The sequence below is a fragment of the Pelophylax lessonae genome (genome assembly GCF_965119305.1).
Source record: "Pelophylax lessonae genome assembly, chromosome: 7".
Classification (NCBI taxonomy): domain Eukaryota; kingdom Metazoa; phylum Chordata; class Amphibia; order Anura; family Ranidae; genus Pelophylax; species Pelophylax lessonae.
The window spans coordinates 245,292,100-245,318,794 of NC_138774.1; the positions used below are offsets into that span (position 1 = coordinate 245,292,100).

General features: G+C 42.3%; 1 protein-coding gene across 2 annotated transcripts in view; it reads left to right on the top strand.

Moving 5' to 3' along the window:
- The window catches only part of LMX1B (LIM homeobox transcription factor 1 beta), a 291,165-nt gene that overhangs the window by 53,831 nt on the left and 210,639 nt on the right, over positions 1 to 26,695 (top strand). The window lies entirely within an intron of this gene.

Sequence of the window (26,695 nt, forward strand, 5' to 3'; positions counted from 1 at the left end):
GTGCAGCCGAGAGAGCTAGCGGAAACATACCATCCTAATCCCTTTATTCATGTCAAGCATGGAAAAGAAAGGCTCCTGGGATGGCACCTACCAGCGCTGTCCCTGCTGTCCTTGTCCTTCTGATCTGTGCTAAGTCACTCAGCATGATCCCGCGTGAGTCTGCTGCCTGTAGGGTTAGTTGGGTCCAGTTTACTCCACATCTTCTTCCATCATACAAAACCTTTCTTCTTTTGTATAACCCACAGTATGACTCATGTATAAAGACTGTAAGAACGGAAACCTTGCCCATTGCATTCCTTCTAATATTTAATGCATCCATAATCCCATATTAGAAAGATGAAAAATTAAATTAAATACTGTTGGACAACAAATATATTTTCCCTCCTTCAGACTGTATACGTTATATCCAATTTACTTCACATTAATATGCTTGCATGTGTATTTTTTTTGAACAATACATTTTTTATTGAATTATAGGAAACAAACAGTGTCAATATAAACTTACACAGTCCATTGTCCAATAGAAGAAAACGGAAATAAAAGGACGTAAGGCACTTAAAACACACACTTTACATATCAAAGCAGTAACATTATCACATACTTCCATCAACGAAAAGTGGAATCAATAGTACTGGCAACTCGTTGGGTCCCCTGAGAAACCTTAACACCCCAATGGGATCATTAGTGTTGGGGAGGGGGGGTTCTGACTGTAGACCGAGACGTTGAGAAGTCCAAGTCAGGCATTTCTCGGATCAGCTTTCGTCTTCCTCTTCCCTTAACTGGAATATTTTTGGATACGTGACACTATCTCAGGTAGTGCCCATTTCATTCATTATTGTCCTACCCTCCCTCTCTTTTTTCATAATAGTATGCTATAATCTAGATCTATCATTACTTTTAGATACTCTATTTATCTCCAAGCTCCTGATGAATGGACGGAGGTCCAAGAAACACGTCGAGCCTACATTTACTCAGATATTAAATTTAAGTGTTTTTATGTTTCCAGATCATGTACCTATAGAGAACTTGGTGTCATATGTAATCTACTATATTTTTACAGATTTTTATTGTATATGTATTAAGTGTATTTATCCTTATTTGCAATAAATGCATATGTGATTAATAAATATGGTATATTATAAACGGTACATCTGAGTTTATGTCAGCTCTATATAGGTCCCCCTTATTAGGGTTTTATATGATTTTTTTTCATTCTGGAAACTTATATGCCTAGTTGCACTCAATTAAAGTCCCACATCTCTCTTCCTTTTGCAATATCTAAATCTGAGTACTATGGGAGCATTCCAATGGAAGTGCCTACTGCTATAAAGGGGAAAGAGTATTAACCAGGAACAAGGAGAGATTTACAAGAAAGGAGAGAGTGAAGGAGGCTCAGTTAGGAGACATAGGGCCAAATTTCCCAAAATTTTTGAAAACGATTATAGGTCAGAGCATTAATAGCCAAGGATTTTTCGTATTGGTAATTAGAATGACCAATTTTAATTGCATCTGATAGGTTTGGAGCAAGCGCCATTTTCTATTTTCTCAGAATAAGGGATCCGGCTGCTAAGAGCACATGTGTGACCACCTGTCTGCAGTGTGCGGGATACCTGTCAATATGTATATTGAATATAGCTAGTTCTATACTCGGGGGGGGGGGGGATAGTATGCCAGTACATGACGCTATACACTGGAATGTCTTGTTCCAAAAGCTTGTGAGTGAGGGGCACTCCCACAGGATGTGCTACAAGGTCCCTACCTGGTCATAGTCACGCCAGCATAGGGGGGACTGCGAGGATGCCATTTTTGCCAGCCTGAAGGGCATGTAGTACCACCAGTTGACAATTTTTATTGTTATTTCCCAATGGTTAGTGCTTGCATGTGTATTATTAACCCAAAACCAAAAATGTAATATATTGCAGATTGCAATCATTAGATGTGGTGGCTGCATTCATTTTCTTTTTTTCCAATCTGCTTTTACCTGGTGATCTGGTCAGCTCAAAAAAGCAAGGGGATTTCCAGTCACTACTCACCAACCAGCCAGCCACCAACCGAATAAACATGTCTAACAGTATGCGTTAAAAACAGGGGTTTAGTTGCACACATTTGCAAATACATGCGTAAGCTGCAGGCCACGGCAAGGCACCCTGATATCTGCTGACCCTAACTCTACCTTTAAACACTTAAGCCCCGGAACCATTTTACCCCCTTCCTGACCAGGGCCTATTTTGCGATTCGGCACTGCATGACTTTAACGGACAATTGCGCGGTCGTGCGTCGCTGTACCTAAATAAGTTTGACGTCCTTTTTTTCCCACAAACAGAGCTTTCTTTTGGTGGTATTTGATCACCTGTGCGATTTTTTGACCATGCGCTATAAACAAAAAAAGAGCGTCAATTTTGCAAAAATAACTTAATAAAATTTTTCACATTTTTTTATATGAAATTCCCCCCCAAAAAAATGTAAAAATCTAATTTTTTTAACATTTTTAGGCCAATTTGTTTTATGCTACATATGTTTGGTAAAAAATCGCAAAAAGCGTATTTTGATTGGTTTGCGCAAAAGTTATTGCGTTTACTAACTAAGGGAAAGATTTTTGTTGTTTTTTTTTTAACGAGTAATGGCGGCGATCTGCGATTTTTTCTGCGGGACTGCAACATTGCGGCGGACAGATCGGACCCTTGACTGACATTTTTGACACTTTTGGGGTTACCAGTGACATTACTACAGTAATCAGTGCTATACATATGCACTGTTACTGTAAAAATGACACTGACAGTGAAGGGGTTAACTTTTTTTGAGAGGGAGGGGTTAAGTGTGTCCCTAGGGGCGTGCTTCTAACTGTGATTGGATGTGGCTTGACATGTAAGAACAGAGATCAATGGTCCTACATAGCAGAACCATATGATCTCCATTCTTACACAGGGGAGACTGACAGGCGGCTTTGTTTACATTAGCCGCCTGCCTTTCTCCCGCTGTAATGGACGATCGCGAGTGCCCGGCGGACACGAGCGGGGGGGGGGTCCGTGAGCGAGTGGGAGCGGGAGAGCGCCTCCGGCGGCGCGCGCTCGCTCCCTAGAGCCATTGCCTGTGAGGGGCTGACCGCCGCAGTAAGTAGTCGTGCGGCGGTCGGCAAGTGGTTAAAGAGTCTCCACAGTGAGAGCACATGTATTCTAATGGATAGATGGAGGACAGGTGACTGGAGGGAGCCCACTCCTCCTTATAGGCGCAGGGGCACACTGAACTGCCAGGCACATTGCACAATGGCAGCAAAGGTGTCAGTGCGTTGCCTGACCAAAATAAACGACAATGCAAAAAGTGGTCACCTCCCCCACCTATAACTGGTCTTAACAGTAAGGAGCACTGGAAGGGCAAACGCAGATCAAAAAAGCCAGGGGATTTCCAGTCACTACTTACCAACCAGCCAGCGACCAACCGAAAAAACCTGTCTAACAGTATGTGTTAAAAACAGGGGTTTAGTTGCACACATTTGCAAACCCCTGTTTTTAACACATACTGTTGGCATTACGCATAGAAAACTCTTTGGTAGTGTGTGCTAAACATCCTTTAACTCCAGAACTGAGGAGACTGCTTGGATGATGTAAGAGACAAGTGCCAAGGACACCCTCAAAATGAAATAAGCCTTATTTAGTCTTTTAGCCTGCATCTGACTGAACACTCGTGGTGGATTTGTTTTAAAGGTATTCTACACTATGGTCTCCTTTCCGGTTGCGCTCAGGTCTGGTGTGAACATCTGGCTTGGTGTCTTTATTTCATATGCTGTACTATGTATTAATATAATGTATTAACCCTTATAGGTCACTCAAATCACATGTTGGTAGAATAACTCTTTCTCTATAGTACCAGTTAGCAGAAATAATGTGCCACCATTGAGTTCTTGGCGAAGGATGGGTGCAGGCTGTGCGAAATCAACAGAAGTCTACAGAATGTCAGAGATGACACCATTAATAAGAGCAATGTCTTGTCACTTGTGCCTCTTGTCAATACTGTCATCTCCATAAACATTCTGTAGCCTTCTGTGGAAGCCGGGCAGCCTGCACCCCTCCTTCTTTAAGAACTCATTGACGGCACATTGCTTGCAGAATCCATTATTTACCTGCAATGAGAAAGAAGAAGAGTTATCAATGAGAAAGAGAAAGAGTTACTCTACCAACGTGTGAAATTTGAATGACCTACGTAAGTCAATCAAAAACACTTTTGCATAACTTTTGGTACAGCCCTTGTATATATGGTCGATTTAAGGCTACACGTAAAAAACAAAACAAAAACTAAAATCAAGCATAGTGGAGAAAATTATAAATCCAAACTATATAGTATCAAAGTTAATAATCCTAGCCTTATAAACCAGTGTGCTAGTCTAGGGCCTGAATTAAATGTAAGGATGAATAAAAAAAAAGTGTAGTATCATTTGTAGTATTCTAAAAATGCTTAAAAGAGGTAAACAGGTTACTAAGGATGTATTTCGTGTAGTAGTTTGCTGTTCAACCTTATACATACATTTTTTTGTTTTTGCTTTAGGCTAGTATTACAGGTCATAGCAGATTTCAGAAGTGTTTCAGCAATATATTATGCTCCTACGTTGTATATCACTCTACCTTTAGAAAAAGCTAAGTTGGAATTTGTTAGGCATAAATATATGTCCATAGGAAATTGAAGTATTGTCCCTTATGTATCTTTCTTTGAAATTTATTGGGGGAAATCTTTGGCCAATTAAATGTCATAGATTTTGAACACATCTTGGCTTGACAATTAAACACTTGCATTCTGGAGCTTCATTAATGTAGCTGTAAGTACTAACCTGAGATTATTATTATTATTAAGGATTTATATGGCGCCAGCAGTTTGCACAGCGCCTAACAAAATGAAGGGAGACATTACAGTTACAAAACAATTAGGTACATAAGGAAACAGAGGGCCCTGCTTGTTAGAGCTTACAATCTAAAAGGGAGGGTCAACTGAGATAGAGAAATAGGTATATATATTGTATATATACATATAATTGTTATTTTTATTTTTTTTTTTTTACATGACATAGATAGTTTTATTTTATTTATTTTATTTTTTTTATTTTTTTTTATTTATTATTCACTTTTATTTCTATGGCTCAGGTTAGTTTGTCTGATCCATAGAAATAAAAGTGAATAATAAATAAAAAAAAATAAAATAAATAAAATAAAATAAAACTATCTATGTCATGTAAAAAAAAAAAAAAAAAAAGAAAAATAACAATTATGTGTATATATAATTGTTATTTTTATTTTTTTTTACATGACATAGATAGTTTTATTTTATTTTATTTATTTATTTATTTTTTTTTTATTTATTATTCACTTTTATTTCTATGGATCAGGTTAGTTTGTCTGAAACCTGTAAATTGTGGTCACTAGAAGCATTTCCATTTGCCATTTAGGCTATAATTTGTAGGTAAAATGTAGTAAACACCCTCTTTTGGTATTGCTGTGCTTTGTATTCCTCAGTATCACAGGCTTAGACGCACGGCTTCAGCTTCACATTCACACATAAAAACGATATTGCTGTTCGAGGATCCAGCATGGCTTCTTCTGTTGGCTTTAAAACAGCAGCCATGGTGCCGGTCATATCAGTGTGGTAACCTGTATCATCCTTGGTTCTCCCCAAGGGTTTTTATTTACTAGAGGGAGTACGTTAGAAACAAGAACACACTACAGAAAATCTCATTATACATACAAGTCGGACAAATCTCCGTTTATTGGTTTTCCTCCAGGAGAAAACAGATCTAGAAGAGATGCATGGTTAACCATACTGACTGCAGTACTGAGGTGCCGTAGGGTTAATGAGGCCTTCACACGATTCCAAAAGCACTGAGAATATCAACGCTTCTACGTCTCGGTATGTGTAAAAGGCTATGGTAAAAATCATTTTCATCCACTTTAAAAACGTAAAATGAAAGGATGACAGAGCCCTAATACAATCAGCAGTCAAGGTAGCAGTGGGGCTTAAGTTCATTGAATGAGAGGTCTTGTTCCTCACGTGATTCTTCTACCTAAGACATAAAAGTTAATAAAGCAAAGGAGTAAGGATAAATTATGGTATGCTTGCATTGCAAGCTTGAGTGAACAAGTGGATGACATGATCATTGAACCAATATTGCAAATGGCATACTGAGGCCCTATTTTTCTTTACCTGTTAAACAACCAAAAATGCTGCTTTTGTGCCTTCTGTTCCAGTAATGACCATTAATAAATGTTAATTTTATTATTTACTTGAAAGAAAAAAAAAATCTGGTCACAAGCTCATTAATCACTTTACCACCGGAGGATTTTGCTGTCTTACGTCCAGGCCACTTTTTGCGATTCAGCGCTGTGTGATTTTAACTGACAATTGTGCGGTCATGCAACGCCGTACAGAAACAAAATTTACGTCCTTATTTTCCCATAAACAGAGCTTTCTTTTGGTGGTATTTGATCACCTGTGCGATTTTTACTTTTTGCGCTATAAACAAAAAAAGAGCGTAAATTTTGAAAAAATAACAATATTTTTCACATTTTTTTATATGAAATTCCCCCAAAGAAATGTAAAAATAATTTTTTTTTATCATTTTAGGCCAATTTGTTTTCTGCTACATATTTTTGGTAAAAAAAATCGCAATAAGCGTATTTTGATTGGTTTGTGCAAAAGTTATTGCGTTTACTAACAAAGGGAAAGATTTCTGTAGTTTTTGGTGTTTTTTTTTCATGAGTAATGGCAGCGTTCTGCGATTTTTTTTTTTGCGGGACTGTGACATTGCGGCGGACAGATCGGACCCTTGACTGACATTTTTGACACTTTTGGTGGTACCAGTGACATTACTGCAGTAATCAGTGCTATAAATATGCACTGTTACTGTAAAAATGACACTGGCAGGGATGGGGTTAATTTTATTGGAGAGGGAGGGGTTAATTTATGCCTGGTGCTTACTGACGTGTGTGGGGGCAGGTGACTGAGTGACACAGGGACAGATCGCAGGTTCAGCTATGCTGAACCCTGCAATCTGACCCTGCGGATCTCCACACTCGATTCCCTGACGATCGGGGAAGAGCAGCGGCGATTGCCGCCGCTCCTCCCCTGGCCCGACTCCCGCTGTGACTGAAAACAGCGGGAGCCGAGAGAGGGGAATGTCTGGAATGACGTTATCGAGCCACTTTGCCGCAGTGGAGCTCTAGTGAGCAGCGGCAAAGTGGTTAAATATGAGCCTGTGTATATCCCTTCATTGGTGGGCCATCTTTCAGTTTTCATTGTTTTGATACTTTGACTGACAATTACTCAGAAATACAACACTGTATGCAAATTAATTTAGATTTTTTTTGTTCAGTCACCCTTTTTATTGTATTTAATAACCACTTTATTTTTTATTTTTGTAAAAAAGCACACAAACGGCTAGGTCCTATTTACTGATCATTGTTAATTATTAAAGACATACTGGTAGGTTAATTGGATCCTGTATAAAATTGGCCCTACTATGTATGTATGTATGTGAGTTAGGGACCTTAGATTGTAAGTTCCTTGAGGGCAGGGATTGATGTGAATGTGTAATGTATATGTAAAAGCACTGCGTAAATTGACAGCGCTATATAAGTACCTGAAATAATAATAATAATAATAATAATAATTATTAATACATGGAGGAGTCGTTGGTATTTAGTTATTAATTTTTAGTAGAACTATATTAAAAAACTTGACTGACTCAGCTAACTGATTCATAATGTTCCAAAACAAAAACATTATAATATAACCACTTTAACCACTTGCCGACTGCCTAACGCCGATCTACGTCGGCAGTCAGCCCCTCACAGGCAAAGTGACGTAGGGCTACGTCACTAGCTTGTGAGGGTCTAGGGAGCGAGCGCGCGCCCCCGGAGGCGCGCTCCCGCTCCCGCGTGGTCACGGACCCCCCCCGCGCGTGTGACCAGCGGACCCGATGTCCGCCGGTCACTCGTCGATCGGCGGGGGAGAGGGAGAATGTCAGGCAGCTTGTGTAAACAAGCCACCTGTCATTCTCCTCGCTGTAAAGACACTGATCAAACGGATCTAGTATGTAGATCCGTTGATCAGTGTCCTTACAGCTCAAGCCACTGCCAATCACAGTAGAAAGCACGCCCCTAGGGACACACACAGCCCCTCCCTCCCAAATAAAGTTAACCCCTTCACAATCAGTGTATTTTTACAGTAACAGTGCATATTTATAGCACTGATTACTGTAGAAATGTCACTGGTAACCCCAAAAGTGTCACAAATGTCAGTCAAGGGTCCGATCTGTCCGCCCCAATGTCGCAGTACCGCAAAAAAAATTGCAGATCGCCGCCATTACGCATTAAAAAAAAAAACAACAAAAATGACAAAAATCTTTCCCTTTGTTAGTAAACGCGATAACTTTTGCGCAAACCAATCAAAATACGCTTTTTGCGATTTTTTTTACCAAACATATGTAGCATAAAACAAATTGGCCGAAAATTTTAAAAAATTTTGATTTTTACTTTTTTTTGGGGGGGAATTTCATATAAAAAAATGTGAAAAATATTGTTATTTTTGCAAAATTGACGCTCTTTTTTTGTTTATAGCGCGTGATCAAAAAATCGCACAGGTGATCAAATACCACCAAAAGAAAGCTCTGTTTGTGGGAAAAAAAGGATGTCAAATTCGTTTAGGTACAGCGTCGCACGACCGCGCAATTGTCCGTTAAAGTCACGCAGTGCCGAATCGCAAAATACCCCCTGGTCAGGAAGGGGGTAAAATCTTCCGGGGCTTAAGTGGTTAATAATATTAGAAATTATATTACAATGGTGGACAAGCAGTCTTCTTCACCTTGGCTTTTTCAGGAACATTTTCAACGGGTTATTTGGATTCTTTAGTTGATAATATATAAAGGAGGATAGACTAAAAAAAAAAGAAAAAAGAAAAAAAACGGATGTATCACATTTCAGGAGGACCTGAAAAAAACATTGTTTAAGCTGGTTGTAGATGGGTAGAATTTCTTATGCAAATTTCTGGGGAAAAAAGTTCTAAGAGAGTTTGTTTACTTTGATAATCATTAGTGGGTGAAATGGACATTTGTTTTGGACTGCAGTGACAGGAACATTTGAAGAAGCAGGATGGAATTTTTTTCTCTTGCAAACGAATTTCTAAGTCCATTCATTCTAAAATCAAATGTTAAAAGCAAACTTAATTTTTTCGAATGACAAACAAATGTTCTGAGAATGTTCCAATAATTTTTCATACAAATTTTCTTAAGAATTTTCTAAGAATTGTCATTTGAAATTCTCTCCATCTATGTGCAGCTTTAGTGTAGGACACAGCATATAGTAGTCAGAGCGCAGGGGTTAAAACTATGTAATAAGCAGAGAAGCTTGCATATTTCAGTGGTCAGGAATCAGCACCCCCTTTTGGCGATGGTCAGTGGTGGGGACTCGTTGGTCAATGATGTGTGTGTCCTTAAATGTTGGTGATCTGTGGTGAATGCTCCATAACATTGGAGGTCAGTGGTGAGTGCTCCTTTGAATGTGGTGGTCAATGGTGTGTGCTCCTTAAAATGTTGGTGATCAATGGTGAGTGTATAGTAACATTTGTGATCAATGATGAGTGCCCCATTAAATGGTGGTCTGTGGTGAATGCTCCATAACATTGGAGGTCAGTGGTGAGTGCTCCTTTGAATGTGGTGGTCAATGGTTCCTGCCCCTTAAAATGTTGGTGATCAATGGTGAGTGTACAGTAACATTTGTGATCAATGATGAGTGCCCCATTAAATGTTGGTGGTCAGTCGTGTGTGGTCCATAACATTGGAGGCCAGTGGTGAGCGCTCCTTTGAATGTGGTGGTCAATGGTGTGTGCCCCTTAAAATGTTGGTGATCAATGGTCCACTGACACCCAACAGTGATGGGGGGCTGTTCCTCTCACTGACACCCAACGGTGATGGGGGGGGGGCTGTTCCTCCCACTGACACCCAACGGTGATTGGGGGGGGGGGCTGTTCCTCTCACTGACACCCAACGGTGATGGGGGGGGGGCTGTTCCTCCCACTGACACCCAACGGTGATGGGGGGGGGCTGTTCCTCCCACTGACACCCAACGGTGATGGGGGGGGGCTGTTCCTCCCACTGACACCCAACGATGATGGGGGGGGCTGTTCCTCCCACTGACACCCAACGATGATGGGGGGGGCTGTTCCTCCCACTGACACCCAACGATGATAATGGGGGGGGAACTGTCCACGGACACCCAACGGTGATGGGGGGGGGCTGTTCCTTTGAATGTGGTGGTCAATGGTGTGTGCCCCTTAAAATGTTGGTGATCATTGGTGAGTGTACAGTAACATTTGTGATCAATGATGAGTGCCTCATTACAAGTTGGCGGTCAGTGGTGAATGCTCCATAACATTGGAGGTCAGTGGTGAGTGCTCCTTTGAATGTGGTGGTCAATGGTGTGTGCCCCTTAAAATGTTGGTGATCAATGGTGAGTGTATAGTAACATTTGTGATCAATGATGAGTGCCCCATTAAATGTTGGTGGTCAGTGGTGTGTGGTCCATAACATTGGTGGTCAGACTATATGGAATGTATGGTGACTTACTGACTTAGGAAGCTTTGGCACAAGCTAATGAAGGTTATGCTAGATATTCTACTTGCTCGCATTATGTTTAATTGATGGTAAGAGCTTGTTCTCGTCAGCAGTGAGCACTATTACACCACCTATGGTGTTCAATGTGAAGGTGCTGCAAGCTATGAATGGCACAGTAACCTTTTTTAAAGTGAAGCTGTTGATTGCATCACATTATGCTGTACTGCATACTGCACTTTTTTCAGCACACACTACCACAGTTCGGTGGTGTAAACTGTCATGATAAGGAACAAGGTTTTTTTTCTATATACATTGGGATTACATTGGTGAAGGCCGTCTAGCGCAACACAATACATTGGGCGTGAACAGGCCTTAAAACGTAACCACTTGCCCCAAATCACCTACCTGTACATCATTTGGCTTCAGGTAGTTCAACCAGAGTGATGCCTGCAGCTGCAGGCTTCACCCGGTACCATTTCTAGAGCAGACGGTTGGCTCTCTTGTAATAACAACTGATGTGGCTAAGCAGCCGCTTGGCTGTTATTACAAGCAGCGGGAGGGGACTCTCCCCCCTCCCGGCTCCTTCAGTCATTCACCTGGGCTCTCCCATCCCACCGGGAGGCCTGTGTGACCAGCTGGCACATCCTCCGGCTGGCCGAAGACCCAAACAAAGCCAGAATAAGCTTTGATTGGGTCTCAAATGTAGTAACCTGGAAAAAATCAAAAACACCGATCTTGGCGTTTGGAATACTTTCAAGTGCAGAGGAGGAGTTTGGGATCTTATAGACCCCAGATCCCTCCATAAAGGGTAGCTATCACTGCCTTTTACTGTCACAAGGGATGTTTAAATTCCTTGTGACAGCAAATTAAAGTGATAAAAAAAAAAAAAAGTAATTTAAAGGAACAGTGTAAAAAAAAAAAAAAAAATAAGAAAAAAAATTTAAAGCACCCCATCGCTCTGTGCTCGCGCACAGAAGCAAAAGCGTACGTAAGTCACGCCTGCAAATGTAAACAGTGTTCAAACCACACGTGGTATGGCCGCGATAGCTAGAGCGAGAGCAATATTTGTCCTGCAAGACTGTAGCCATATTAGTGCACTTGCATTAACACAGTTGAGTACTTTCCATTGTTTAGGTTAAAATTAACATTTTGGGCCCTTTCACACATGGAGTCCGTCAGGCAGACTCAGTTTTTCTCGACGGGGGATCGATCCGCCAATCCCCCGCCGAGCAGGAGGATGACAGCTGTGTCTCCGCGCTCTGTCAGGTCCCCATACATCTCTATGGGGGAATCGGATGGGAACGGACCGTCTGTCCACTCTCATCCGATCCCATCCGCTGGATGGATGGAAAATAGGGTTTCCATCCATCCAGATTTGACGGATCGGATTGGATGTCAGCAGACATGTCTCCACTGACATCTGATGTCCCATAGAGATGCATGGGGTGACCGTTCAGATCTGCCAAAAAAACGGACAGGTGGATCTGAATGGTCTGCCTGTGTGAAAGGGGCCTAACAGTTAATTATTTCAGGACAAACTTTGATGTATATCCCCTTCTTCTAAGGTTTAAGCAGTACCTTGGACCTTAGAAGAAGGGGGTATACTCCAAAATCTTATCCTGAAAATGTAACCGTTGGTGGAATTTAAAAAGTATCACAGACGGTACTTGAACTGTGTTGTTGGAAGAGAGTGTGAAAGAATGACAATGCAGTAGAGGAGGGTTTCTTAACCAGGGTTCCTCCTGGGGTTGCTAGGGGTTCCTTGAGCAATGGACAATTTCTGCCTCCCAGATAGGTTTCCAATGACACCAGTAAGGAGCATTCTTCCCACTGACTCACTTATGTGTCATGAGTTGTAGACTTTTACATTTTTAGCAGGGATTCCCCGAGACCAGAAATTTATTTCAAGGGTTCCTCTGTGTTGAAAAGGTTGAGAAAGGCTGCAGTAGAACAATCGAGGGCAGGGACGGAGCATTGTTTTTCTGCAACAGAAAGTGTCTGAACAATGATCTTCATGGCAGGTTACTATTTTAACCACTTGCCGACTGCCGCGCGATTATTTACGGCCCCGGTCAGCCCCTCCTGGGCAAAGTGACGTAGGGGTACCTCACTCGCCCGCAAGCCAATAGGGGGCGAGCGTGCGCCGCCGGAGGCGCGCTCCCGCCCCGGCTCGTTCACTGTGTTCCCCGCGCGAGTGACCGGCGGCTCTGATGTTCGCCAGCCACCCACGATCGTCCGCTGCAGAGGGAGAAAGGCAGGCAGCTGATGTAAACAAAGCCGCCTGTCATTCTCCCTGGTGTAACTGCAGAGATAACACCACCCTGCTATGTAGGATCGTATGTCTCTGTGGTTACATGAAAAGCCACACCCCTTTACAGTTAGAAGCACGCCCCTAGGGACACATTTAACCCCTTGATCACTAATAAAGTTAACCCCTTACCTGCCAGTGTCATTTTTACAGTAACAGTGCATATGTATAGCACTGATTACTGTAGTAATGTCACTGGTACCCCCAAAAGTGTCAAAAATGTCAGTCAAGGGTCCGATCTGTCCGCCGCAATGTCGCAGTCCCGCAAAAAAAAAAAAAAAAACGCAGATCGCCGCCATTATTCGTTAAAAAAAAAAAAACAATAAAAATGACAAAAATCTTTCCCTTAGTAAACACAATAACTTTTGCGCAAACCAATCAAAATACGCTTACTGTGATTTTTTTTTTCCAAACATATGTAGCAGAAAACAAATTGGCCTAAAATGTTTAAAAATTTTGATTTTCACATTTTTTATAAAAAAAATGTGAAAAATACTGTTTTTTTTTTCAAAATTGTCTCTCTTTTTTTGTTTATAAAAGTAAAAACAAACAAAAAGTAAAAATCGCACAGGTGATCAAATACCACCAAAATAAAGCTCTGTTTGTGGGAAAAAAAGGACGTCAATTTAATTTGGGTACGACCGCGCAATTGTCCATTAAAGTCACGCAGTGCCGAATCGCAAAATAGGCCCTGGTCAGGAAGGGGGTCAAATCTTCCGGGGCTTAAGTGGTTAAATATTTTATTATAAAGTTTTTATTAGTTCTTAATGATTGGGTTTGCATCTACCTTAGGTGCAAAAATAAATACTTAAAAAAAAAAAATAGCTGCAGTGCCAGGGTATTTTCTGCCTTCTGTTTGAGCAAATGTCAATAGCCTTCACCGCTACTACATGGATGAGAATCTTTTGCCATACTGCGCACACACAGCTGTCTAGAGACCTGCTGAGGCTGAGAAGTTTGTGGTTGGAGCCGATCTTAAAGGCTGAGCAGGAAGAATCGCTCACATAACCTGTAGCTGTTTATTTGCTTGTGCCAACGCTCCATCAACTCCCACAGACTGACGCCACCGCTACTGGAACAGGTCCTGTGTTAAATATGTTTATTCCAGATCCATGAAGAGATTATTTTTTTGACAGCCGTCGTCATTTTATTGATAAGGATACTTGCCAGTCATTCTAGAACCTGTGAATACTGTAATCCGCTCAGTCCTATTGAGGCATTTGGATGTTGTTCATGGAAGTCTGAGCTGGTTTTAAGAGCTGCATTGTCATAGCCTGAAGATCTCGTGGCTTTTAAGAATAGAGAAAAGCCAATAGTCAATGTTTCCATCCTTTATGAAAGAGAGAAAAATATTTGTAGGATCATGGGGCAGGGTTTACATATGTAGAACGTAGCACATCGCAACATATCAACATTCAAGCTTGCCAATCTCAGCAACGGAATAGAGAAGCTATTATTACAAAGCTATATTCAACATTTTAAGCATCATTTAACCACTTCTGGGCCGGAAGGATTTGCGCCCTTAATAACCAGGCCATTTTTTGCGTTATTTTAATGGACAATTGCGCAGTCGTGCGACGCTGTACCCAAATAAAATTGATGTCCTTTTTTTCCCACAAATAGAGCTTTCTGTTGGTGGTATTTGATCACCTGTGCGATTTTTATTTTTTGCGCTATAAACAAAATAATAGCGACAATTCTGAAAATAAAACAAAATTTTTCACATTCTGCTATATAACATTCCCAAAAAAAAAAAAAAAAAATTAAAAATCTACATTTTTTAACATTTTAGGCTAATTTGTTTTCTGCTACATATTTTTGGTAAAAAAAAATTGCAATAAGGGTATTTTGATTGGTTTGCGCAAAAGTTATCCTATATAGAAGAACCCTGCACACCTGAACCCAGCCACTATATAGAGAGGTAAAGATATGGCTTCAACCTGAACTCGTCTTGACGATACTCCTCTGATTTGTTTTGACCTATGAGGCTTAAAAAAAAGTTGCCTTTAATTCTACTTTAACCACTTTACAGCTGGCCAGCACATACTGTATGTGCGACAATAAAAGGGTGGGCTTTGATGCCCACATGCCCCACATATGCATCACTGGGCTGCCAATGTTTATGTGCATGCTTCTAGTGCAAAGACCATGCCGTCAAAGACTAAAGCCCCGTACACACACGTCGAAAATTGACAGGGAATTTTCGGCCAACGTCCGATCTGCCGATTTTCGGCTTGTTAGTATGATGCTTCCGACAACCAACTCCGACTTTTCGGCCGGAAAAAATCTGGTGTGCAGACTATAAAATTTTTGTTGGCCGTCAACACAACGGCCGATTTTCGTGCAGTCAGTACAGATTTCGACAGGGAAAAATCTGATGAGCAAGACTGAGCATGCTCAGATAAGAAAAAGCACAAAGAAAACAAACCAACACATGACATCACTTCTGAAGTAGAATTTTTTTGGCCGAGAAAATTTGTGTGCAGTCTAGGCACATTCCAACCAACAAAACACAACTTGGACAAAAGTCGGCCGATAATCGTTGCGTGTGTACGAGGCTTAAGGCTCTAAAGATTGCTAACCAGCTGAACCAACGTCCCGACCCCTGGGCATTCAGAACTATTTAAAGGGACACCAGGGTACACTGGAAGGGGATAACTGTGTGTAGTGTTTGCCTTCATTTTCTCACTTCTGTTTCACTAAATACCATTGATGGCTATTTACTTTTGCTTTACCAAAGCAATCAACATATTTACATTCTTTGATTGTATGGCATCTCTAAGACATATCTATGAATGCCGTCAAAACCATCAGGCCATGTTTGATGTAAATCATCAAGTGCTGTTTCAAACAAACCACCTATTTCCACATCCATGTACGTGGCAAAGCAATGTCCAAGCAAGGCTTGACCTTCCTAAAACAAAAAGCCGTTCTCATTTAGTTAGGTGGGACAATGGAGTCATGGCATCTTGTAAAGTCATGGATATGATTGTTAGCATTGAGTCAAATGGTGTCCTGGTAAGAGTCCTAGAGATCTCCTTTGGGAAAACTGAATCCTTGTTTGGAGACACAAAGTATTTTTAAGATTAGGTTACAAATCCCCCCACTTTCTTTCTCCTGATGACTAAGCTTGAGAAGATTTGTGTTCGGTTTGTGACCCCGTTGAGCATCAAACAGGATGGAAAGAAAACACTGGAGAAGTTCGCACTGCTGGGTAAGAGTGACCTAAAGAAAGACAATGCAGATGTTTCAGTTCAGGGAAGATGCATATTATTGAAGTATATGTGAACCCTCACCTTGTAAAACAATCCATTCAGTTTAAAATAGAAATAAAAGGCAAAACGTGTATGCGTGTGTATATATATATATATGTGTATGTATATATATATAAGATATATATATATATATATATATATATATATATATATATATATATTTAAAATATTAATACCATTTTGTTTTTTTTATAAGTGATACACATAATCTCAGTTCTCAGTTGCATATGGGACTTAGCGTTGTAGAGGTGGAAAAACAGCAGTATACTGATCCACTCATTGAATGGCCGTGCTGGACGGGGTGTCAGCACGTCTTGGCCTTTAGAGGACAGTCAGGCTGTGCTCCCAGCACAGCCAGAACATGAATCACATTGGGAAGGATGCGCTCTCATGCCTAGCATGGTCAGTTTGAAATAGGAAAGCAGAGAGACTGACAGGATCACTAAAGCCTCGTACACACGCAACGATTGTTGGCGTGAATTTTCGGCCAACGTCCGATCGGCCGATTGTCGGCTTGTTAGTATGATGCTTCCGACAACCGACTGCGACTTTTCGGCAGAAAAAAATCTGGTGTGCAGGCTTTAAAATTTTTGTTGGCCGTCAACAGAACGGCCGATTGTTCGTCAGTCAGTACAGATTTCGGCCGACAAAAATCAGATGAGCAACACTGGGCATGCTCAGAGAAGAAAAAACACACGGAAAGTAAACCAGCACATGACATCACTTCTGAAGTTGGTTTTTGTTGGCCGAAAAAAATTTGTGTGCAGTCTAGAGCACATTTCAACCAACACAACAACACTGGACAAAAGACGGCCGATCGGTCGGCCAACAATCGTTGCGTGTGTACGAGGCATTAGTCTTTAACACAAAGGAAGCAATACAAAGAAAACAGGGTACTTTTTAAACAAAATAAGCACAGAAATATGAAACATTGGGCTAACATGTTCTTTAACTCCCTCTCTCAGTTTTCTTAACTGGCCCTATGTATGAATGTGAGTTGGGAACCTTACATTGTAAGCTCCTTGAGGGCAGGGATCGATGTGAATGTACAATATATATATGAAGAGCCGCGCAAATTGTCGGCGCTATATAAATACCTGTAATTGATAAACAGGTGTGTACTTTTGCTTTTAACAAGAAGGCGATGACATGTGGTGCCCTCAACATTCTGTGATCCTGTTAATTTAGGAACCTCTACAAATGTTTCTACATGCATCAGCTTTTGATGATACCTGATCCCCATGGAAGGCACCACAAGCGCAGTATAATGGAGGCTTCTATTCCCAGGATGGGTGCTAAGGTGTGGTTCTCCGGGTGCCATTTAACCTTGAAGGACCCAGACTGGTTTTACTTCTTGCTTTCATCGGTGGTTGACAACCACACCTACTTACTTGTTAAAGAACTGCAAATAATTCTATTATATATAATATAATATATCATATTATAATTTATTATTTAATAATCTAGAGAAACCTCCGTATTAGCACAGTGCACCGGAATACTATGTGATATGTAATAAACACAACGCCAGAAAAACAGGTGGCTGAGCCGTGGTTTTACCAGCCAACCACTCATGCTTTAACAATGCAATTGGACAGTACTGTGCACATGCCACAGCATGCTTTGCTTCGCAGACACAGAATTTTTAGCTTGGGGTGCAGTGTTTGACAGGCGGCACCGCTTGTCAAACTCGCCTATTGAGTTCATTGGGGCTTCACCACAACCGTGAGCCAAACTCTTAGCTTGGAGTTGTGGTGCAGCCTGACAATGTAAAATTGGTTCAGCAGTTTAAAAATAAAAGTGAAAAAAAAGAGGCATTTAGGAGTCAGTCTTAGTCTCCATTCACACTACCGCGACTTGTCAGGCGACTTGTCAGCCTGACAAGTCGCGGTCCATCGCGGTCCACGCAGTGCTACAGGACCCGTTCTAATAGGAGCGACACAAGTTTCTCCAACTTAAAAAAAGGGTCCTGTACTACTTCGGGGCGACCTGGGAGTGGCTTGCATAGACATTCATTATATGAAGTCCGTGCAAGTCGCGTGCAAGTCGCTGCAAAGTCGCAGTGAGCACGACTTCACAGGTCGCCCCCGAAGTCGTGCTGCTTCAGTGTGATTGCAGTCTTAGTGCTTCCTGAACACCTGTCAGTCGCTGCTGTACTGATCCACTGCAGATTGCTCTTCAGAGGGTTGTAATCAGCACTGCAAGTCTAAAAGAAGCCTAAGGGCTCATATACACTGGCGGTTGGGGGGCAGAAAACCCATGCAATTGAGCCACATTTTTACTGACCCTCAGCCGCTTTCCCTTTAGCTGGAAAGGCAGTGACTGGGAGTGTACACATGCTGTGAAGCTTTGCTGTGTGGCCATGGCCATGTTGCATCCATGGGCACTACCACCCACTAAACACAGACCATTCAAGTAAAGGGGGTTAAAATAGGCAGCGAGGAGGTGACAAAATGCCTTATCCCCACTTGTGAAATACTCCCTGAAGAGCAGCTGTTGTGTAACACGAAGAAAACGCATTAAAAATGCATCCAAAATGCACTAATAGCATGATAGGCAAGTTAATGGGCATTCATGGTATCTAAAATTTCAAAGCATGTCTCAACGAGCCCTAAATTGTCCACTAAGTGCCCTCACCCACCTTAAATTCAGCAAGATTAAAAATGGCTCTTTATTCTCACCCGCAGTGTTACATGTTTGCGTAGAGCATGTCTTCCTGCTACAGACTGTTCAAACTCTGGGCTTAGCCGAGTCTCTGTTTTGGATTGAAGAAAACTTGGCTGTGGTGACAACATTCATCAGAAACATGCACATACTGAGATAATGTATTTCAGGACATTCTGGATGAAGAAGGGAGTTTAAGGCCTTGACTTTAAGTGTGATTCAGCCATTACATCATGGTAGTAAAAAATAGCGCACACATTTCTGTCGAAAATGAAGCAGCCTAGAAGCATTTTTAGAGTTTTTTACATTTTGAGAAACAACACTGTTTTTACGCAGGTTGTCCAAAGTTCTGTGTAAGCTACAACTGTGAGCACAGGACTTTGGCTCCCGACGACTTAACAGAATAGTTGGGGATGGAAAGGAAGGGAAGTATTTGGTGTTGGGGAGACATGTGCAAAGCAAAACTAGTATAAATGCCATAACCCCAGCTGATGAAGTATCACATACTTACTTTGTCTAGGGCAGGAGAGAAATATTATTTACCTTAAAGTTGAACTTCAGTAAATAGATAAAAAAGTACCCTTGCAGTGGAGCCGCACACTGCAGGGATTAAATGCTTCTTACGTCTATGAGAAGAGGATGTATTACTTATCTTACCCCTACCCTGGCTATGCCCAAGGGCTGTCCTCCCCTCTCCCTGGTGTTCTGGGTTGTGAGTGGTCAATCAGCATCATATATAAGGCAGGGCTATTAACCTGCAATCACGACCAATAGAAGCCACAGCACTGAATAGATTGCACAGATCAATGCTGGAGCAGAGAAAAAGTACCACTACTCCTAGATTTAATGAGCAGTTGACCATCACAATGCAGGGGGCCCCACTGCAATTATATATTTAGCCTAAATCCTGAAGTTCAGCTTTCATCCACAGCCTGGTGGTTTTCCTCCAAAACGACCTGTTCAAATGTTTCCGACTGCTGCAGAAACTGGCCGAAAGACATACTGTAGATGGAGGTAGTGCAACCACTTGCACAGAGGTCTCAGGATAAAGCCACAGGTGTTCTGGGCTGCTCTTCATGTGGGACCCATGTGGGTCACTTCTTATCCAAAATTACTCATGATGATGACCCAGAGGCCTTTCTTGTTACCTTCAAACAAAGCGCTGAAAGTGAAGACTGGCCGAAAAACCCAGTGGGCAGGACTGGTCTCCCCATTACTGACCTGGAGAATCACAGAAGACCTATTATGATTTGGAAGCTACAGATGCATGGGATTATGACAAAGTGAAGCAGGAAATTCTGGCACGACTAGGTGTTACCTTGGCGCTTTGAGCACAGCGGGTCAGCAGCTGGTCCTTCCAAGTTAAAAGGCCTCCACCATCGCAGATGTTCAAACGTATCCCCCTGGTGCGAAAGTGGCTGCACCCGGAGTCCTTGTCTGGGCCACAAATAGTAAAGCATGTGGTCATGGACCATTACCTGAGGTCTTTGCCTATCCCCCTGTCAAAGTGGGTGAGCCAAGGGGACCCCATGTCAGCTGATAATCTTGTGGGTCTTATTGAGAGGTACTCTGCCACTGAGATCCTGGTCACCTCCCCTACAACCTCTTGGACTTTCCACCCAAAGCCTCGGTCTCCTGAGGCAACCGCTAAGACTGTTCCAGGGGAAGAAGGTGGTAAGCATGGCAAAGGGACTGGGGGAGGATGTTTGCTGCCAGGTCTGAAGATTGGCATCCCAAACAAGTGCCTGTCAGCAAACCTAACTGGGTCAATGTCAAATGTTTCCGTTGCCAAGAACTGCGACATGTTGCAGCAAACTGTCCATTGACAGATGAACCTATGCGATGTGACGTATCCTTCAATTCTGCAATTGTTTAATGCACTACAACGCCAAGTGTGTGAAAACACATGTGCCAAATGACTGTCAGTAATAAGCCTAATATGACCTTGCTGGACTCAGGAAGTTTGTTTACTGTGGTAAAAGCTGATATGGTTAAAGCTGTGAATTTCCATGCTAGGAAAATTGCTGTGATTTGTGTACATGGGTATACCCAGGAGTATCCTATAGCCACTGTCAAGTTTAAAACTTAGTTAGGTACTGTCACTCATCTGGTCAAACTTGTAACCCACTTAGTGCATGAGGCCATAATTGTTAGAGATTTCCCTAAGTTTTTGGGACTGTGAGATCGTCCCGACTCGATAACAGTACCTGAATCAGAGGTGGAGCCAGAACCCTTGGCCAGCACTGACAAAAATCCTGTCCGTGAAATCCACACAGATGGAAACCCTATTTTCCATCCGTCTGGAGGATTGGATCGAATAGGATCAGATGAAAATGGAGAGGCGGTCCATTTTCATCCAATCTCCCATAGAGGAGAGCGATGATCTGACAGGTCTGTCTCTGCAAAGTAAGCGGAGACGGAGCTGTCATACGCCTGCTCAGCGGGGATTGGCGAATCCATCCCCGCTGAGCAAAATTGAGTCCGTCGGGTGGAAAGCCCATGTGCAAGGACCCTTAGGCTTGCCCAGTCCTGATTGTCAGGTATTGTATTTTGTGAAGTTAGTGATGGGACAGGGCTAGGATTTTGTTTTAAAGCTTTTGCCCTGTTTATTTTTTGGACACTGTATAGATCTGGTATCTGCGCTCACCCCAGGCATAACATCACACTGCTCTTGGGCAGGAAAGGGGGAAGTAAAGTCTGCTGCCAGGTCCAATTGCATTCTATTGCCATAGCTCTGAAAATGTATGTAGCACTTTACATATATATTTTACATTCACAACAGACTTTTCCCTTAAGGAGCTTACAATCTAAGGTCCCTAAAGCTTCAGAACAAGGAGAGAAATCAAGGAGTTAGGTTGAGGCTGCTATCACCTATTATACACTGGGCGGCTGAGAGTTCTCTCTTTGTTCTGGGGAGTATATGTAATCAGGGCAGATTCCTAGACAGACCTGCACCCTCAAATGGGGGACATAGATGCCGAAGGGGAGACCCTGATGTGGGTTTAGGTCCCTAAAGCTTCCCATAGATTGATCTTTTTTTTCATCAGCCGAGTGGTTGATTAAAAAAACTTAACAGATTCCCCCATTCACACAATTGAGGTGGATGAAGTAATCCTCCCACTTCGTATTTTGACAGCAGGGACTCCTCGACTGTCAGAATACACTGTTTAGAAGTGCAGCCATTGGCTGCATGCACCGATCTAGTGAAAATGTTCCAATTTGAGAAAAGCATTGACTTCTCTGGAGCAGGAACAACCATAGAGGAAGTGGCCAAAATTCAGACCATCTTTGACCAGCTTAACTCATTTATATACATACTCATACTAGGTCCGATTAACTTACCAGTATGTTTAGAGTGTGGGAGGAAACCCACACAGGCATAAGGAGTACATGTAAACTCTATGCAAGTAGTATCATGGTTGGGATATGAACCAATGACCATAGTGCTACCAGGCAGAAGTTCTAACCACTAAAGCACCATGCCCTCCCGCCAGGGGCTGACTGGCAACTTTCGGCCCAGGGGGCAAGTACAATCCAGAGACCCATGGTGCTGGAGGGTGAGTACATCAGACTGGGGGCTGTCTGGCTTCCATGCACCTCTTTTAATCCTTTTCAATTCATTTTTTACGATACAGGGATATAGACGCTGGGCATACCTGCTGGTGTCTCACTTAAAGTCCCACATAGCCCACATTGTCAATCCAGAGACCCATGGTGCCGCGACTCAGCCCCCCTCCCACTCTCCCCCTTCCCGGCCCCCTCCTGACCCCCATTCCAGGCTGAGGCTTTGCTCCAGGTACTCTCTACTCACTGGCCGAATCCGGGTTCCCAACTTGGTAAGCAGGGGGCAGTTGGGGGGAGCTAGGACAGCTCAGTCAGGGCTGCTTGGGGGAGGAGAGTTTCCAGTGGGGCATGGAACTGGCCCCTGCTCAGACACAGGTTACATAATCCATGCTGGGGGGAGGCGGGTCTGCGCTCTGTCCTTGTCTTGTAGGTCAGGGGCAGGGACTTTTTACTTCTCTTCACCAGGAATCCTTTAGGCCTGCCTGTGGCAGAAGCGTTTAGCCTTTTTTTTTTACGGAGCATCAGAGTTGCCGGTGGGGCAATTGCCCCCCTGCCCCCTGGCCCAGTCCTCCTCTCTCTCCTACTGCTCTACTTTAGTAATTAAGATATCTTTTTTTGTATAATTATATCTTAAAATGTGCATAATTTGGGCCTTAATGTAATCTCTATGTAACAGGTATCTACTATGCTTTACCACTGCTGAATACAATTTAATACAAGGGAACCCAGCCAAGAAAAATAAAAAGACTTCAACCAACAGAAATCTTTTTTTTATTTATTTACTTTTTTTTTACCTTTGTATTTCTCCTCTACAGAGTCTCTCTAAAGCTAACAATAGATAATGGAATTTTTTTCTTTTACTAAATTACAATTTAATAACGGAGCAGGCTGTAGTCATACAAAGGCAGCGATATTACAGTGAGCTACCTCTGTCTTTTCCATGGCAGCCATAACAATACAAAAAAAAAAAAAGAGAAGTTGAGGCTTCCAATGCAGATTTTTTTTATAGGCTCAAATAAACCGCAGGGCTTTGATGGCATAGAAATAAAGCCACCCCACTAATAAGTTGAATCTGGCAGTGTCCTTTCGTACCATCTCTAGTGAAATCAGCTGATTCTTTAGGTCAGACAGAAATCAAAAACACATCTGTATCCCATATGACTATATCATTCCCAGACATACGTCTTTCTGGAAGCGTTATCCTAATCACATTTATTGGCTAATGCTTAAATTGTACCCAAATCGCCCCAACTTTGATGTCTTAGAAAACACAAGGGAGAAGCATGGCCGTGGCTTATTCGGATGTAAAGAGGGGGATATTCATTGTAGTGTTTAATGCTTTTTTTTGGGGGCTTTCTGTACCTTTTATTTAGAACTGCAGTCAGGTACATTCATAAATAACAGCATTCTTTCTTTTGATAGTTTGGGAAACGTAGAGATCTAAAGGTAGAAATTCTAATTGGCTGGTTCTCTATGATTTGTTGATCTGCCAAGTATGTTTTTAATCCTTATTAACATTCTCTAAAGTCATGCATGAAATATAGCATTGGTACCACACTATGTGGCATGTGTTTCTGCTTTTCCAGAGATTTTCAAGCTATTTTGGATCTACCCTGTTGTTCATTACAACATGGCTGTGTTCATCCAGTGATGGTTACATTTTGAATAAAAAAAAACAACACAAAATAAAAGAAGATTTATGTTTGTTTAAAGCACGCACCAAAAATTAGGCGGCCAGAAATGAAACAAACACAAACACATGTTTGTGACCATTGCTGAGCGCAAATGTTGGTGCTGGAAGAAGGATTACTGATGGAATAGCCATTTTAGCAATGCTACAACTGTTTTCTGTAAGAACAAAATAGTGTCCCTGAGAATCACATCATCTGGCTCACAAGCAAGGATTTGAATCTGAACATTTTCATGTGCATCAAATGGCTTAGTGGTTAGTAGCTGCTTCCCTAGGGTCCTAAGATTGACTCTCAACCAGGACACCAGGTATAGAGTTTTAGGCCCCTTTCACACATACGGTCCATTTGTCTGTTTTTCATCCATCCGTTGATGGATGAAAATGGACATCAATGCATCTCTATGTAAAAACGGATGACAACGGATGATCATCCGTTAACATCCATTTTCATCCGCTTCCATCAATGTCCGTTTTTTGGAACGGATGAATGCCCTATTTTTCATCCAACAAAAAAATGGATCGGACGAAAAACGGATGTAAAAAAAAAAGGATGAAAAATGGATGAAAAACAGATGAAAAACGGATGAAAAACGGATGAAAAGCGGATGAAAACGGACAAAAAAATTATGAAAAATGGATGCAAAACGGATGAAAAACTGACGTGACTGAACTGCTGAACTGAAAGGACTATATGCGTGAAAGGGGCCTATATGTTCTCCCTCTGCTTGCTTGGATGGGCAGAACATTAAAAAAGTGCATCCCTGGTGGCTGCTTCTTACTCATTCAAACCCCACTCCAATGGGAGCCTGCAGTTTAAGGTCCCTGGGGTCTTTCCCTGTAGTTGCACCCACAGACAGGCACACAGTCACTCTTTGGCTCAATGAGGGGTATGTATTTCTGAAGCTTTATTGCAGAACATGAACTTGGATAGTAGTTGAGTAACTGAATACTCGAGTAACTTTAGTAGCAACTTGAAGACACTAAAATTCCTTCTATTATTGTGAGCTGAGTCCTTGCACAATCAAATATTGGACTTAACTATACCAGAACACCAAGCACAATGTTCCCTTTAAGAAATACTGCCTTTTGCACCCAAGGGATAAAAGTAGCACACGGTCTCAGGATCCTCTAACTCCAGCTTGTATTCACTAATGTCCTTGGATAGTTGGAGACCTCCTGCCAATATCTTCCAGACACCTCCCAAGTGATACCAGACCAGATTCCTAAACAAAAATCCTATAGTCATCACCATCAATTTTTAGCAGAAGAAGCCCCCCCAGCAAACCTAGCTAGGACCTCGATGAATAGCAGACACATGGCAAGCCTGCCCTGGTGGGCAGCAGTTCTCCAGGCTAGGATCTCCTCTTCTTGAACAAGAACCTCTCTGTTCCAAGTCTTAGAGTATTTATACACTCTCCCAGCCGCAATCTAGGTACACTCTTTGCAGGGATTGGCCAGGGCTGCCGATTTGACTCTCCCAGCCCAGACATGCAGGGGGAAACAGTCAACCATGCAGCCAGTGAAACACAGAACAGAGCAAAATAATCACATACAGATCACTGATACTTTGAGTCCAGTGCTTTCTCTCTTCCTCTACCAGCAGAGGCCGATGAGCTCGTTCATCCCTCTGTTTAGCTAGGAGAGAGGTGTAGACAGGCTGTGCAGGACATAGAGGTATGCAGTGGCAGCTATTTAAAATCAGAACAGTGCTTTGCAATGTTTTGAGGGTGTTGGAAAGCATGAGGGATTTTTTGGAAAAAGTGCAGAAAGGTGAATAAACCCTTTAAATCTATATTTTTGTAATGCAGCCAAAGTACGTGAATTTGACCTGATATCGACCTCTTCATGTGTGGGCAAGGAGCATGCTGACTGGAGAAAGCAGAGAGATGAGCTTTGATCTGTGCTGCTTCTCCTTTAACTTTCTAATCTCAGGCTGCAGGTGGGTCCTGGAACTACCTGGGCGCCAAGCAAGTAGGTTGAATGATGCTAGCCATCAGACTGAGGATATTTATGCCTCGTTTCCACTGAGCGGTGCGGTTCGGTACAGTTAAGAACATTTCAGAATGGTACACCTTGATCAGGCTTACGTTTCCCCGCCAACAGTACCTCAGCTCAACAGTACCTCAACAGTGTAGCTCCACCCTGTCGGTACGGTACTAATGTGTTTGGTACCCCAACGAAAGGGTCCTGAAAAAGTGGTACGGTACGGTTCGGAATTAGGGTACCATTCACAACTTTTGACAATGGAAACTGCAAATATTGCGTACCGTACCGAACCGAACCGTACCACTCAGTGGAAACGAAGCATTAGCTGCAGAAAAAAGTACTGCTGGGGAAATCTCTGAATTGAAGTTAAAGTGGAGTTCCACCCTGGGAAAGCTTTTTTTAATAAAAATACCCCCGGGACAGTCAGGGCTAGTACATTCCACAATGGATAGCCTCTGATTTGTCCCGGGTTGCACTTACCTTTTAGGACAAATACTTACCTTGAAAAAGTATTGTCCAGCGCTGCCATCTCAGGTGTGGGCAGCTTGAAGCCAGTGCAATCCTCGTCTGTGTCTTCTTCCATCTTCTTCGGTCCCACGATGCACTGCACCGGCCCCGCC